The 12,122-nt window shown below is 41.2% G+C and overlaps 1 pseudogene; it reads right to left on the bottom strand.

Annotated features, from left to right (window-relative positions):
• Window positions 1-361: 361 nt before the first annotated feature.
• Window positions 362-619, bottom strand: LOC107542981 (cytochrome c oxidase subunit 6B1 pseudogene; annotated as a pseudogene).
• Window positions 620-12,122: the final 11,503 nt, after the last annotated feature.

Raw genomic sequence — 12,122 nt, 5'->3', positions numbered from 1 at the left:
AAAAACACACAGATAATTAAGGGAACATACAGATAAATATTCACACATACAGGGGCTTGAGGCCATTTCATATAATCATTCACTCTATTGTCTGGCACAGAGGAGCTGTTCAAATTTTGATAAAATAAAAATTAAAAACAAAACAAAACTACGTACTCTGAAGCCTCTCTTACTGGTCCAGGTACTATTTCCTTACCCAATCACCCAGGTCTTTTACATATACACAGTCTTACACTTTTTCAACTAGTATTTATTATTAGTTAGGCCATGATTTAGAACCCTAGGGTGGGATGTACCCAGGTTCCCCTTCAGCTCCCTGGGAGACGGATGAAGGACAGAGGACAAGTAGGGTGCAGCCAGTTTAGATCTTCCCAGGAAATGTGCTTTCTGCCCATCAGTCATCCCAGGCTGACACCCAGAATATGGGGCAAAGGGACTTGTACACATGCCAGTACTATTAGCACACGGACACATCACTCCCTTTAGCAGTCATTGCCTTCTCACAGTGGAAGTCCAGGTTGCTCTGTCATCAGTTCCTGGGCTGGTTCTGGTTGGGGAAGCTGCTGCCAAAAGGGGAAGTCTGATAGTTCTTGATTTTGGTCTTGATGTCTTCTGCCATGTGGCTGACTCCTAAACACATCCTTGATGCTACTCACAGTTCAATGTGACCCTCAGCCTCCTTAAATTTTAAATGATAACCTTGCTGGGTAGAATAGCCTTGGTTGTACATCCTTGCTTTTCATCAGTTTGAATATTTCATGCCAATCCCTTCTGGCCTAAAAAGTTTCTACTAGGAAATCAGCTGACAGTCTTATGGGATCTCCCTTGTAGGTAACTAACTGTCTTTCTCTTTCTGCTTTTAAGATTCTCTCTTTGTCTTTAACCTTTGCCATTTTAACTGTGATGTGTCTTGGTGTGGGCTTCTTGTGATTCATCTTGTTGAAACTTTCTGCACTTGCTGAACTTGTGAATCTTTTTCCTTTACTAGGTTAGGGAAATTTGTAGTCATTGTTTCTTCAAATAGGTTCTCAATCCCTTGTTCTCTCTCTTCTCCTTCTGGTACTCCTATGATGCAGATAATGTTATGCTTGATGTTGTCCCAGAGGTCCCTTAATCTACCCTCATTTTTAAAAAATTCTTTTTTCTTTTTGCTGCTCTGATTAGGTGTTTTCTGCTACCTTGTTTTCCAAATCACTGACTCAATCTCTGCTTCATCTAATCTTCTGTTATTCCCTCTAGCATATTGTTCATTTCAGTCATTGTTTTCTTTTCTGAATGTTTCTTTTTTGTAATTTCTATGTCCTTTTTTATGCTTACTATTTCTTTGTTGAAAGTTCTCACTGAGTTCATCAATTCCTCCCTAAGTTATTTAAGCATCCTTATAACCATTGTTTTGAACTCTGTATTTGTAGATTGCTTGCCTCTATTTCATTTAGTGCTTTTTCTGAATATTTCTCCTGTTCTTTCATTTGGGGCATGTTTCTTTGTCTCCCTACCTTGGCTGCCTCTCTGTGTTTGTTTCTATGTACTAGGTAGATCTGCTATATCCCCCAGTCTTGGCAGCATGGCCTAATGTAGTAGGTGTTTAAGAGGCCCAATGAAGCAGTATCCCTGATTACCTGAGCCCAGTGCTCCAGGAGTGTCCCTTGTGTGGCCCTTATGTGAGCCTTCTGTTGTAGTTAATCTAGATTGCTCTTGGCACATCTATGGGTGGGGCTGACCCTTAGACTGGCTGTGAGGATTGACCCTGACCACAGTGTGGTGTATCGCATCTGACCCCACAAAGCCCCAGCAGGATCTGGTCTATGTCGAGACCTCCCTTTGGGTGTGCTGCTTATGGAGCTAATCAGGTTATGCTCTGTTGTGGACTGAATCCATCCACCTGGTATGTTGGTTCTGGGTCCTCTTGGGAGGGACTTCAGCACAGGTCAATGTCAGATGTTGCCTGTGACCAGCCCTGGGCTACCAGTTAGGAACTATAAAGCAATCCATGGTTGGTAGCTGTCTGGGCTGGGCTGGGTACATGTGGATGGGGCCAAGTGGCATACCAAGGCCAGCTGACACCAGTACTGACCCTAGAGCAGGTCAGCACAAGGCCCAAGGTACTCCGAGGCTCACTGCCACCTGTCAGCTGCCGGCAGGCTCAGCCACTGAAAGAACCTTGGGCCACATGCAGGTTGCATGAGGTAGGTTCTCAGGGAGTCACCAGGTAGGGGCGAGTTGTGTTCACTAGGTTAATTCAAACTTGGCACTAGTTCTGGGTCTGAGGCTACTCAGCAAAAGTCTCAAAGTACACCGAGGCCAGCCACCATTTGTTGGGGTGTGAGGACCTTTGTGGTGGTACGGGGTCTCAGGGGGTCATCAGGGTGAGCAGGAGAGCTCATCAGGCTAAAGCAGATTAAGATTTGGCACTGTGGAGGGAGGACTCTGCACAGGAATGGTGGCACCTAACAGGCATGCGGGAAGATGGTCCTCACTCTTAAGCCACACAACTCAACCTTTCCCTGTGTGTCTTTGGCAACCTCAAGCCTGACCCCCCGACCCCCCCTCCCACCTCCCACAAGCCTGAGCAGAACTCTGTTTTTCAAAAAAGACTGTAATGTGGGCCCAGGCTGGCCAAAACCATCAGAGCCCATAGCCTTGTGCAAGCTTGTCAGGGCAGGGCCTCAGGGAGTCTCAGGGTGGAGCTAGTGAAGCTCCCCAAGCTAACACTGAGGGAGGCAGGCCCAACAAGGAACAGGTAGCTCTGGTAAAGGCATGCAGGAGATAATGGCACTTGCGCTAAAACCATACAACTCAGTTTCTCTCTGTGTGTCTCTGGCACCCCCAAGCTTGAGAGTTTTTCAAGAAAGACTGCAGCCCTGGCTGGATGGCTCAGTTGGTTAGAGCATTGTCCCATACACCAAAAGGCTGCAGGTTCAATTCCCCGTAGGGCACATACCTTGATTGCAGGTTTGATCCTCAGTTGCAACGGATCCATGGCCCTCTCTCACATCAATGTTTCTCTCTCTCTCTCTTTCTTCCCTTCCTCTCTCTCTCTAAAAGTCATTAAAAACATATCCTCAGGTGAGGATGAGAAAAAAGAAAGAAAAAAAGAGGACTACAACGTGGGCCTAGACTGGCCGCTGCTGGCAGAACCCACAGCCATGTGTGAACTTGGCAGGGCAAAGCCTCAGGGTGTCATCAGGTTGGAGCTAGTGTAGCTACCCAGGCTAATGCCATATGAGGGGAGTGCTCGACCCAGGAAAGATGGCATCTGTGGGTAGTTTGGGAGAGGGACTCAACACAGGGACATTGGCAGATGTTTATCCAGCCCTTTCCCTGAAGCCACACAACTCAGTTTCTTCTTGTATGATTCCAGCATCTTCCAGGCAGTCATCCCTTTGCAGGAGCTCAGGGTGAGTGCCTGTGAGCAATATTTTATATGTTTTCCCTTTAAGAGAATGCCTGGGTTTCCAGCAGTCTCCCATCTCACTAAAGCAGCCTGTATCCCTGCTAATTTTCACAGCCAGATGTTCCATGGGTTTCTCTTCCCAACACTGATGTTTGGGGCTGGGGACCCTGATGGGGGTTGAGACCCATCTTTCCTCAGGGGGAACCTTTGTACCTGATCTTTACCTCCAGATTTTCAATGGCCTCATGTGGGTGTGGGGCCAGACTTTTTTGTGTCTCTGTCCTCCTGCCAGTCTCAACATGGCAGACTTCTGTTCAGCTAGTCTGCAGATAGTTATCCAGGTTGATTATTCTGTAACTTAGTTGTAATTTTGATGTGGTCATGGGAGGACGTGAGTGCAACTTCCACCTACTCTGCCATCTTGGATCCCTCCAAACCATTCTCTAGTCAACCTGGACAGACCAGTACTAGGCTTGGGTTCCCAAGACCATTTCTCGAGCTACATGAGAGCAGGAGCTGATACATCACACATTAAGTAGTGCTTCTAAAACCTAAAAGACACAGAGTGTTATAAGGAGTCCTGCCCTTAACTCCATGGATTCAGCAAGGATGTCCTGTGATGAAATGAATAACATCTCTTATGAATGAGTTTATATATTATTTAGGTCTCCCTAAGTTATACAACAGTAACAAACAACCCTAAAATTTCACTGGCTTGCAATAACAAAAATTTATTTCTCCTGCACATTTAATGTTGGCTGTGATTGTCGGTGGTTCTGCCCTGTGTTATCTTCTCCATTCTGGGATTGGGGCAGAAAACAAAGCCCCCATCTGGAACGTGCCATTCCATTCTTATGGCAGAGGGAAAAGGTGAAGACCTCCCATAGTTCTTAAGGCTTCTGCAGAGAAGAGCATAGTCATCTCCGCTCACATTTGGTTAGCCAAAGAAAGTCATGTGGCCATCCTACCATTATATTCCTTTTACAAAATGGAGTGCTGCAAGTCACAGAGCAAAGGGAGGAGATATATGATCACCTCAGAGGAAAGGACAGTACAATCAGGACCAATCAATGATACAATCAAATACTGCACATCTCTTCTATAGAGGGTCTAACTTTTTTTTTTTTTTAATATATCTTTATTGATTTCAGAGAGAGGAAAGGAGAGGGGGAGAGAGAGAGATAGAAACATCAATGAGGAGAGAGTCATTGATCAAGCCCGCAGCCGGGCATGTGCCCTGACCGGGAATCGAACCCTGATCACCTGGATCCTAGGTTGATGCTCAACCGCTGAGCACACCCGGCCAGGCGAGGGTCTAACTTTCAATTTGAGGAAAACACAGGAGGCAGAAGAACAAGTTAACCAACCTTATGAGGAAACAATCACTAAGTCCAGAATGTGGAACGTTCTGCAAGAAAGCTGGCCTGCAGCCCCGGCCAGTGGCTCGGTTGGCTGGAGCATCATCCCGTGCACCAAAAGGTTGCGAGTTCTATCCCCAGTTAGGGCAACCAATCGATGTTTCTTTCTCCCTCCCTCCCTTTCTCTCTGTCTAAAATCAATAAACATATCTTTAGGTGAGGATTAAAAAAATAAAAGAAGAAAAAGAAAGCTGACCTGCAGTCTTCAAAAGGACAATGTCACGGAAAAAGAAAAGAGTGACTAATCTAGATTAAATGATACAACAATTCATGGACTTGGACTGAATTTGATTTTTTAAAAGCTATAATTGGGAACAATGGGGACGTTTTCATATAGATTAATATTAGATGATATTATGGAATTCATGTTAATTTTCTTAGGTGTGATAATTTTCTTAGATATAATAAAGTGATGTAAGGGAATAACTATTTTCGGAGATGCATGCTAATGTATTTAGGAGTGAAATGGAATGCCATTTGCAGTTTACTTTCAAAAGGTTCATCAAAAAATGTTTAATTTCTTTCTTCAATGTCTTATAGTTTTCAAAGTACAGGCCTTTCACCTCTTTGGTTAAATTTATTCTTAGGTATTTTATACTTTTTGATGCAATTGGAAATTGGGTTGTTTGCTTAATTTCTTCTTTTGATTATTCATTACTGGCATATAGAAAGCAACAGATTTCTGTATATTGATCCTGCTACTGTACTGAACTCTTCATTAGTTCTAATAGTTTTTTGATAGAGTCTTTAGGGTTTTCTATATGTAATATTGTACCATCTGCAAATAATGATCCTTTCCAATTTGGATGCCTTTCATTTCTCTTGTCTGATTGCTGTGGCTAGGACTTCCAATACTATGGCATTCTTTTTTTTTTTTTTTTTTTAAATAAATTTCTCTTTTATTTATTTAGTTATTTTTAATTAATTTTAGAGAGAGGAAGGGAAAGGAAGAGAGAGATAGAAACATCAATGACGAGAGCCGTTGATCGGCTGCCTCCTGCACGGCTCCCTGCTGGGGATCGAGCCAGCAACCTGGGTATGTGCCATGACTGGAAATCGAACCAAGATCTCCTGGACCATAGGTTGATGCTCAACCACTGAGCCATGCTGGCCGGGCGATAGTGGGCATTCTTGTCTTGTTCCTGATCTTAGAAGAAAGACTTTCAGCTTTTCACCATTGAGTAGGATATTAGCATTATGTCATATATGGCGTTTATTATGTTGATATGTGTTCATTCTTTACCCACTTTATTGAGAGGTGTTTTTTTTTAATCATAAAATGATGTTGAATTTTGTCAAGTGCTTTTTCTGTATCTATTGAGACAACCATATGGTTTCTATCCTTTACTTTGCTAATGTGATGTATCACATTAATTGATTTATGAATGTAGAACCATTTTGCATCCCTGAGATAAATCCCACTTGGTAATTGCATATGTCCTTTTAATGCATTGCCGAATCTGGTTTGCTAGAGAATTTTGTTGAGAATTTTTGCATCTATGTTCATCAAGAATATTGGCCTATAATTTTCTTTCTTTGTAACGTCTTTATCTGGTTTTGGTATCAGAGTAATTTTGGCCTCATAAAATGAATTTGGAAGTGTTCCTTCCCTTCAGTGTTTTGAAATAGTTTAAAATGGTTAGGTATTTATTCTTCTTTGAATGTTTGGTAGAATTCACCTGTGAAGCCATCTGGTCCTGGACTTTTATTTGTTGGATGTTTTTAAATTACTGCTTCAATTACATTACTGGTAATTGGTCTGTTTAGATTTTGCACTTCTTCCTGGTTCAGTCTTAGAATGTGATATAGAAATTTTATTTAGAAATAAAAATTTATTCATTTCTTTTAGATTGTCAGATTTGTTGGCATATAATTGTTCATAGCATTCTTTATATTTCTGTGGTATCTGTTGTAACTTCTCTTTCACTTATGATTTTATTTATTTGGGTTCTCTCTCTTTTTTTCTTGATGAGCTTGGCTAAAGGTTTGTCTATTTTATTTATCTTTTCAAAGAACTAGCTCTTGGTTTTATTGCTCTTTTCTGTTGTTTTTAAAATTTATATTTTGTTTATTTCTGCTCTGATCTTAACTATTTCCTTCTTCCCCTTTACTTTGAGTTTTGTTTGTTCTTCTTTTTTAAGTTCCTTTAGGTGTAGATTTAGATTGTTTATTTGGGATTTTTCTCATTCTTTTGAAATGTTGCTGAATTTATAGTATTTTCTTAAAATCATTGTAAGTTTTCTCTACCAGTTTCTCCTCACTATCATATGGGGAGAAAGTCCTCAAATTTTTTTTATACTTAGAAAGGCTAATTCAGTGATTCCTCAAATTTTTTTTATACTTAGAAAGGCTAATTCAGTGATTCTGGAAAGTATCTTGGTAATATATGAAACACCCTACAAAATTCATATCCACTTTCACTTGGGAATTTAACCAAGAAAATAACTATGAATTTCTGTAAAGATTCAGCAACAAAGATGTTCATCCTGGTATTGTTTATGTCAGTGGAAAACTGGGTAGAATTCAAATGTTCAACAGTAAAGGATTGGTTAGATTAACTATGCCCAGTCACCCAAAGAAAGGAATATCATGTATCCATCAAAAATATTTTGGGAATGTGTTGATAATCATTGAAGCTGGGTAATTTGTATATAGGAGCCCATTATGCCAGACTCTCCACTTTTGTACATGTAAGTTTTTTTCTTTAAGTAAAAATAAGGCATTGCAGAACAATGTTTAACAAGTGGAAAGATATTCGTACAATATATTTAATTTATGGAGGGGAAAGTATGTACTGTGATCCCATTTTGTAAAAAAAAAAAATACTTAGAGGAAAGATTGGAAAAATATATGCCCAAGTGCCTAACCTTGGTTATCTCTGGAGGTTAGATTTATAGGTAATTTTTGTTATTTTCTTTTTCCTTTCTAAAATTTATAAAGTGAACACAAATTACTTTTATATTAAGAAAGAACAATAAAATTATGTTTGAAGGAATGTTACTGAACTTTCCAATGTTTTCTTCTGAGAATAAGGAAGCCCCACTGAAGGTCCCTGGGGCCTTATCCAGAGGTGGGACCGTCCCCAGCCACAAGGTGGCAGTGCTGCTTGCTGAGGCCGCCCTCCTCCGACTGATCTCCTGCTGCTTCCCTGAGAGTGTCCTCTGACCCCTGCTCTACTCTTATCCTGAAAGCACAGGGGCATCCCCTGAAAGAAAAGACAACCTGGTGCATACTTGTGGCTCCTCTGCTCTCTGCACCTAGGTTAGGGTTGCAGAGGATGTGGGTCAGTGGAGATGGCAAATCAGGAAATGTTTCCTTGGGGAAACCGTGAAGCCTCCTCCACCAACACTTGTCTAGTTGTCTCTAGATGTGACAATCGGTGGCTGCCAGTTTGAGTGTGTGTGTGTGTGTATGTGTGTGTGTGCATGTGTATGAAATGTGTTTTTAAGAATATATTCTTCATGTTATTAATTGTGTCATTTTCCTCATTTTTGTGTGTTTGTTTTAATGTTTACAACCTGTTCTTTTATTACAAAACAACAATGTGGATACAAAATGTTGAAGAAAACACATTTACTTTTACCTAATTCTATGCATGTTTTCTTCTGCTTTTCCTACCACGCGTTGTTCACCATCTTGGAAATCCTTTCTATACCTGCCCTTGAAGCAGGATCAAGGCGCTATAATGATATGATTTCAGCAAATAACAACCAATATGAAGCGTATTGAATAATGGGTATCATTTTGTATTATGTCCTGTGGGCTTATAATAAAAGTACTTTTTCTATAAAACAATAATGTAGCTATATTTATAAAATCATTTCTGCAATTATCTCCACAATTTTATTTTTATTTATTTATTTATTTTTAATCCTCACCCGAGGATATTTTTTCCATTGCTTTTCAGAGAGAGTGGAAGGGAGAGAGAAAAACATTGATGTGAGAGAGACACACCGATTGGTTGCCTCCTGCACACACCCAACCAGGGCCTGTGATGGAGCCTGCAACTGAGGTCCGTGCCCTTGGCTAGAACTGAACCTTGGAGCCCTTCAGTCTGCAGGCCGACACTCTAACCACTGAACCAAACCTGCCAGGGCTAAAATTTCTTTTAAAAATACATTATAAAAAATAAATAGAGCCTGACCATCACAGTTCAGCAGTTGAGCATTGACCTACAATACAGGAGATCGAGGTTCGATTCCCGGTCAGGGCACATGCCCGGGTTGAGGGCTCGATCCCCAGTAGGGGGCGTGAAGGAGGCAGCCGGTCAATGACTCTCTCATCATTGATGTTTCTATATCTCTCTCTCCCTCTCCTTTCTTGTCTCTAAAATCAATAAAGATATATTTTAAAAAATAAAAAATAAACAGACAAGAGATTTGAACACTTTGGTTGTTTTATGTATTGGTTATCGTAAATAATGATGCAATGAACAAGGTGGTGCAGGAATTTCTTTCATTTCCTTTGGATATATACCCAGAAGTGGAATTGCTGGACCATATGGTAGTTTTATTTTTTTTTAGTTTTAGGAAACTGTATTGTTTTCCATAGTGGCTGCACCAATTTACATTCCCACCAGCACTTGCTATTTCTCCAACGCTTGCTATTTCTTATCCTTTTGATGATAGCTATCTAACAGGTGTGAAGTGGTATCTCATTTTATTTTTTATTTGCATTTCCCTGATGATTAGTGATGTTGAGTACATTTTTTATGTACCTGTTGGCCATTTGCATGTCTTCTTCAGAAAAATACCTATTCAGTTCCTCTGCCCACTTTTTAATTTAATTGTTTGGGATTTTTGTTTGTTTTTTTTTGTTTTGTTTTGTTTTGGTATTGAGTTGTAGGAGTTCCTTATATATTTTATCCTTATATATTTTATAACCCCTTATCAGAATATGATTTACAAATATTTTCTACCATTCCATAGGTTGCCTTTTTATTCTATTAATTGTTTCCTTTGCTGTGCAGAAGCTTTTCAGTTGGATGTAGTACCACTTGTTTTTGCTTTTGTTGCTTTGCTTTTGGTGTCAAATCCAAAAAATCATTACCAAGACTGATGTCAAGGAGCTTAGTGCATATGTTTTTTTTTCCAGAAGTTTTATGGTTTCAGGTCTTATATTCAAGTCTTTAATTCATTTTGAGTTGACTTTTATATGGTATAAGACAGTTTCATTCTTTTGCATTTGGCTGTCCAGTTTTCTCAATACTATTTATTGAAGAGACTGTCCTTTTCCCATTGTTCTTGACTCTTTTGTCATAAGTCAATTGACCATATATGCATGGGTTTACTTCTGGGCTCTCTGTTCTGCTCCATTGATCTATGTGTTTGTTTTTATGCCAGTTCCATACTGTTTTCAGTACTGTAGCTTTGTGATATAGTTTGAAATCAGGAAGCTTGATGTTGCTAGCTTTGTTCCTTTTTTCTCAAGATTGCTTTGGCTATTTGGGGTCTTTTTTGGTTCCATACAAATTTTAGAATTATTTGTTCTATTTCTGTGAAAAATGCCATTCAATTTTTTATGGAATCGCACTGAATCTGTAGATTTCTTTGGAATTTGTCATTTTTAAAAACTATACATATATTTTATTGATTTCAGAGAGAAAAAGAGAGGGAGAGACAGAAACATCAATGATGAGAGTCATTGATCAGTTGCCTCCTGCTGGGGATTGAGCCCGCAACCTGGGCATGTGCCCTGACTGGGAATTGAACCACAATCTCCTGGATCATAGTTTGTTGCTCAACCGCTGAGCCACACCAGCCGGGCAGAATTTGTCATTATTTTGACAGTTGAATGTACCCTAAAGCATGGAAGCATAACTCCACAGTTTCTTTAGTTCCTTAATTTTAGACATTCAGATTGTCTCCATATATTTTTCTATTACAAATATTGCTGTAATGAATGCCTTTGTCATTTGACCTTGTGCAAATTTGTGAATATTTGCTCCTATGAGGGGAATTGCTTAATTAAAAGGAATGTGCTAAATATTCTTAAATGTTGTACCCAGATATCAAGATTGTGTCCATTTATTCTCCTAGTACTAGTGTGTGAGAAGATTCTGCTCCCTTGGTCTATAAGTAATTTTGCCAATCTGATAGGTGAAAATGGGCCATAACCTTTTCAATAAAAATCAGCCTCAGCCATTGCTATTGACTGAGCAGCTAATGACCTTCAGCACAGGGCACTTGAAGAGTATAAATTAAGAGAGGTCAAACTCTGGCAGGTCCCATGGATAAGCTTTAGATTTGAGTAACACTTGCTCCAGGTAGTCATGTGCTTTCACATGCAAGGTCTCTTTTCTCCCTGGCCACCATCCTCTGAGGTAAGTGTCTTTGTTTATTTTTTATAGATAAGGAGACAGGTCCAGAGAGACTGACTCCTCCAAATCACAGAGTTAACAAGTTAAGAGCCAGAGAAGAAGGGCATTCCAGGGAGGAGGGGGGAGTAGCCAGGGCAAGGCCAGTATTAACCCTGAGGCTTGGGTGGGACCAGGCCTGGGTCTCAAGGCCGGAGCCAGGCCAGTGGGGTGGGGATAGAGGTGGGAGCCGGGAACGATGCTAAATTCCTTCCCATAGGCTGCAGGGTATGGGATCTATCTGTTCTGCTTGAGCTTGTCCTGGTTGGGCATGAGGCAGAGGCTGCAAGTATGGAGAGAGGAACGCCCTGCATATGGTAACTCAGAAGGACCGAGGGAAGAGTGGCGTGGACCGTTTCCCTGGTGATGGTGGAGGTGTGATTAGTTGACTGTATGTGTGCAGGCCTTGTCCACAAGCTAATGAGAAACCTCTCCCATCCTTCCACCTGGCTGCTACTCCATTCGCGGCCCAGGGCCCTCAGCACAGCCTTCATTCCTCCAACAAAAAGCACCCCCTTCAACAATCCTCCTATGTAACAGTGGCTCTAAGCTTAGGAGTTCCAAGCTTAGAGCCTCTTATTTAACCACTTTTGGCTCCAGCATTTGTAGTTTGGTCATCAGAGCTCAGTGGTTTAAAGAAACATTTTCAGCTGGCTCTGGTGGGGGTGGGGAGCCAGTAGGGAGCTAAGTGACTTCCCCTTGAAATTCCATTCCCCGGGGAAGCTCCTTCCAAGAGGACAAGCTTCCTGGGCCACAGAAACCTCTGTGGCCCTGTACCTGCAGAATTCCAATCCTGAAAAAGGAGCCTCCACAGGGGCGGCTCCATCTCAGCCCCTCCTCCATACAAGGGGGGCAGCAGGGGAGGGGGAACACACTATACCATTCCCTCATCCAGGCGTTTTAAGGGGGCCCTGCCCAATAGCAGCATGCCTGACCTGGTGGTTTACTGGTCTTT

Source organism: Miniopterus natalensis, chromosome 1 (genome assembly GCF_054644295.1).
Source record: "Miniopterus natalensis isolate mMinNat1 chromosome 1, mMinNat1.hap1, whole genome shotgun sequence".
NCBI classification, from domain to species: Eukaryota; Metazoa; Chordata; class Mammalia; order Chiroptera; family Miniopteridae; genus Miniopterus; species Miniopterus natalensis.
The sequence above is the reverse complement of the archived record's forward strand: the minus strand, read 5'-3'. Positions and strand labels throughout refer to the sequence as shown.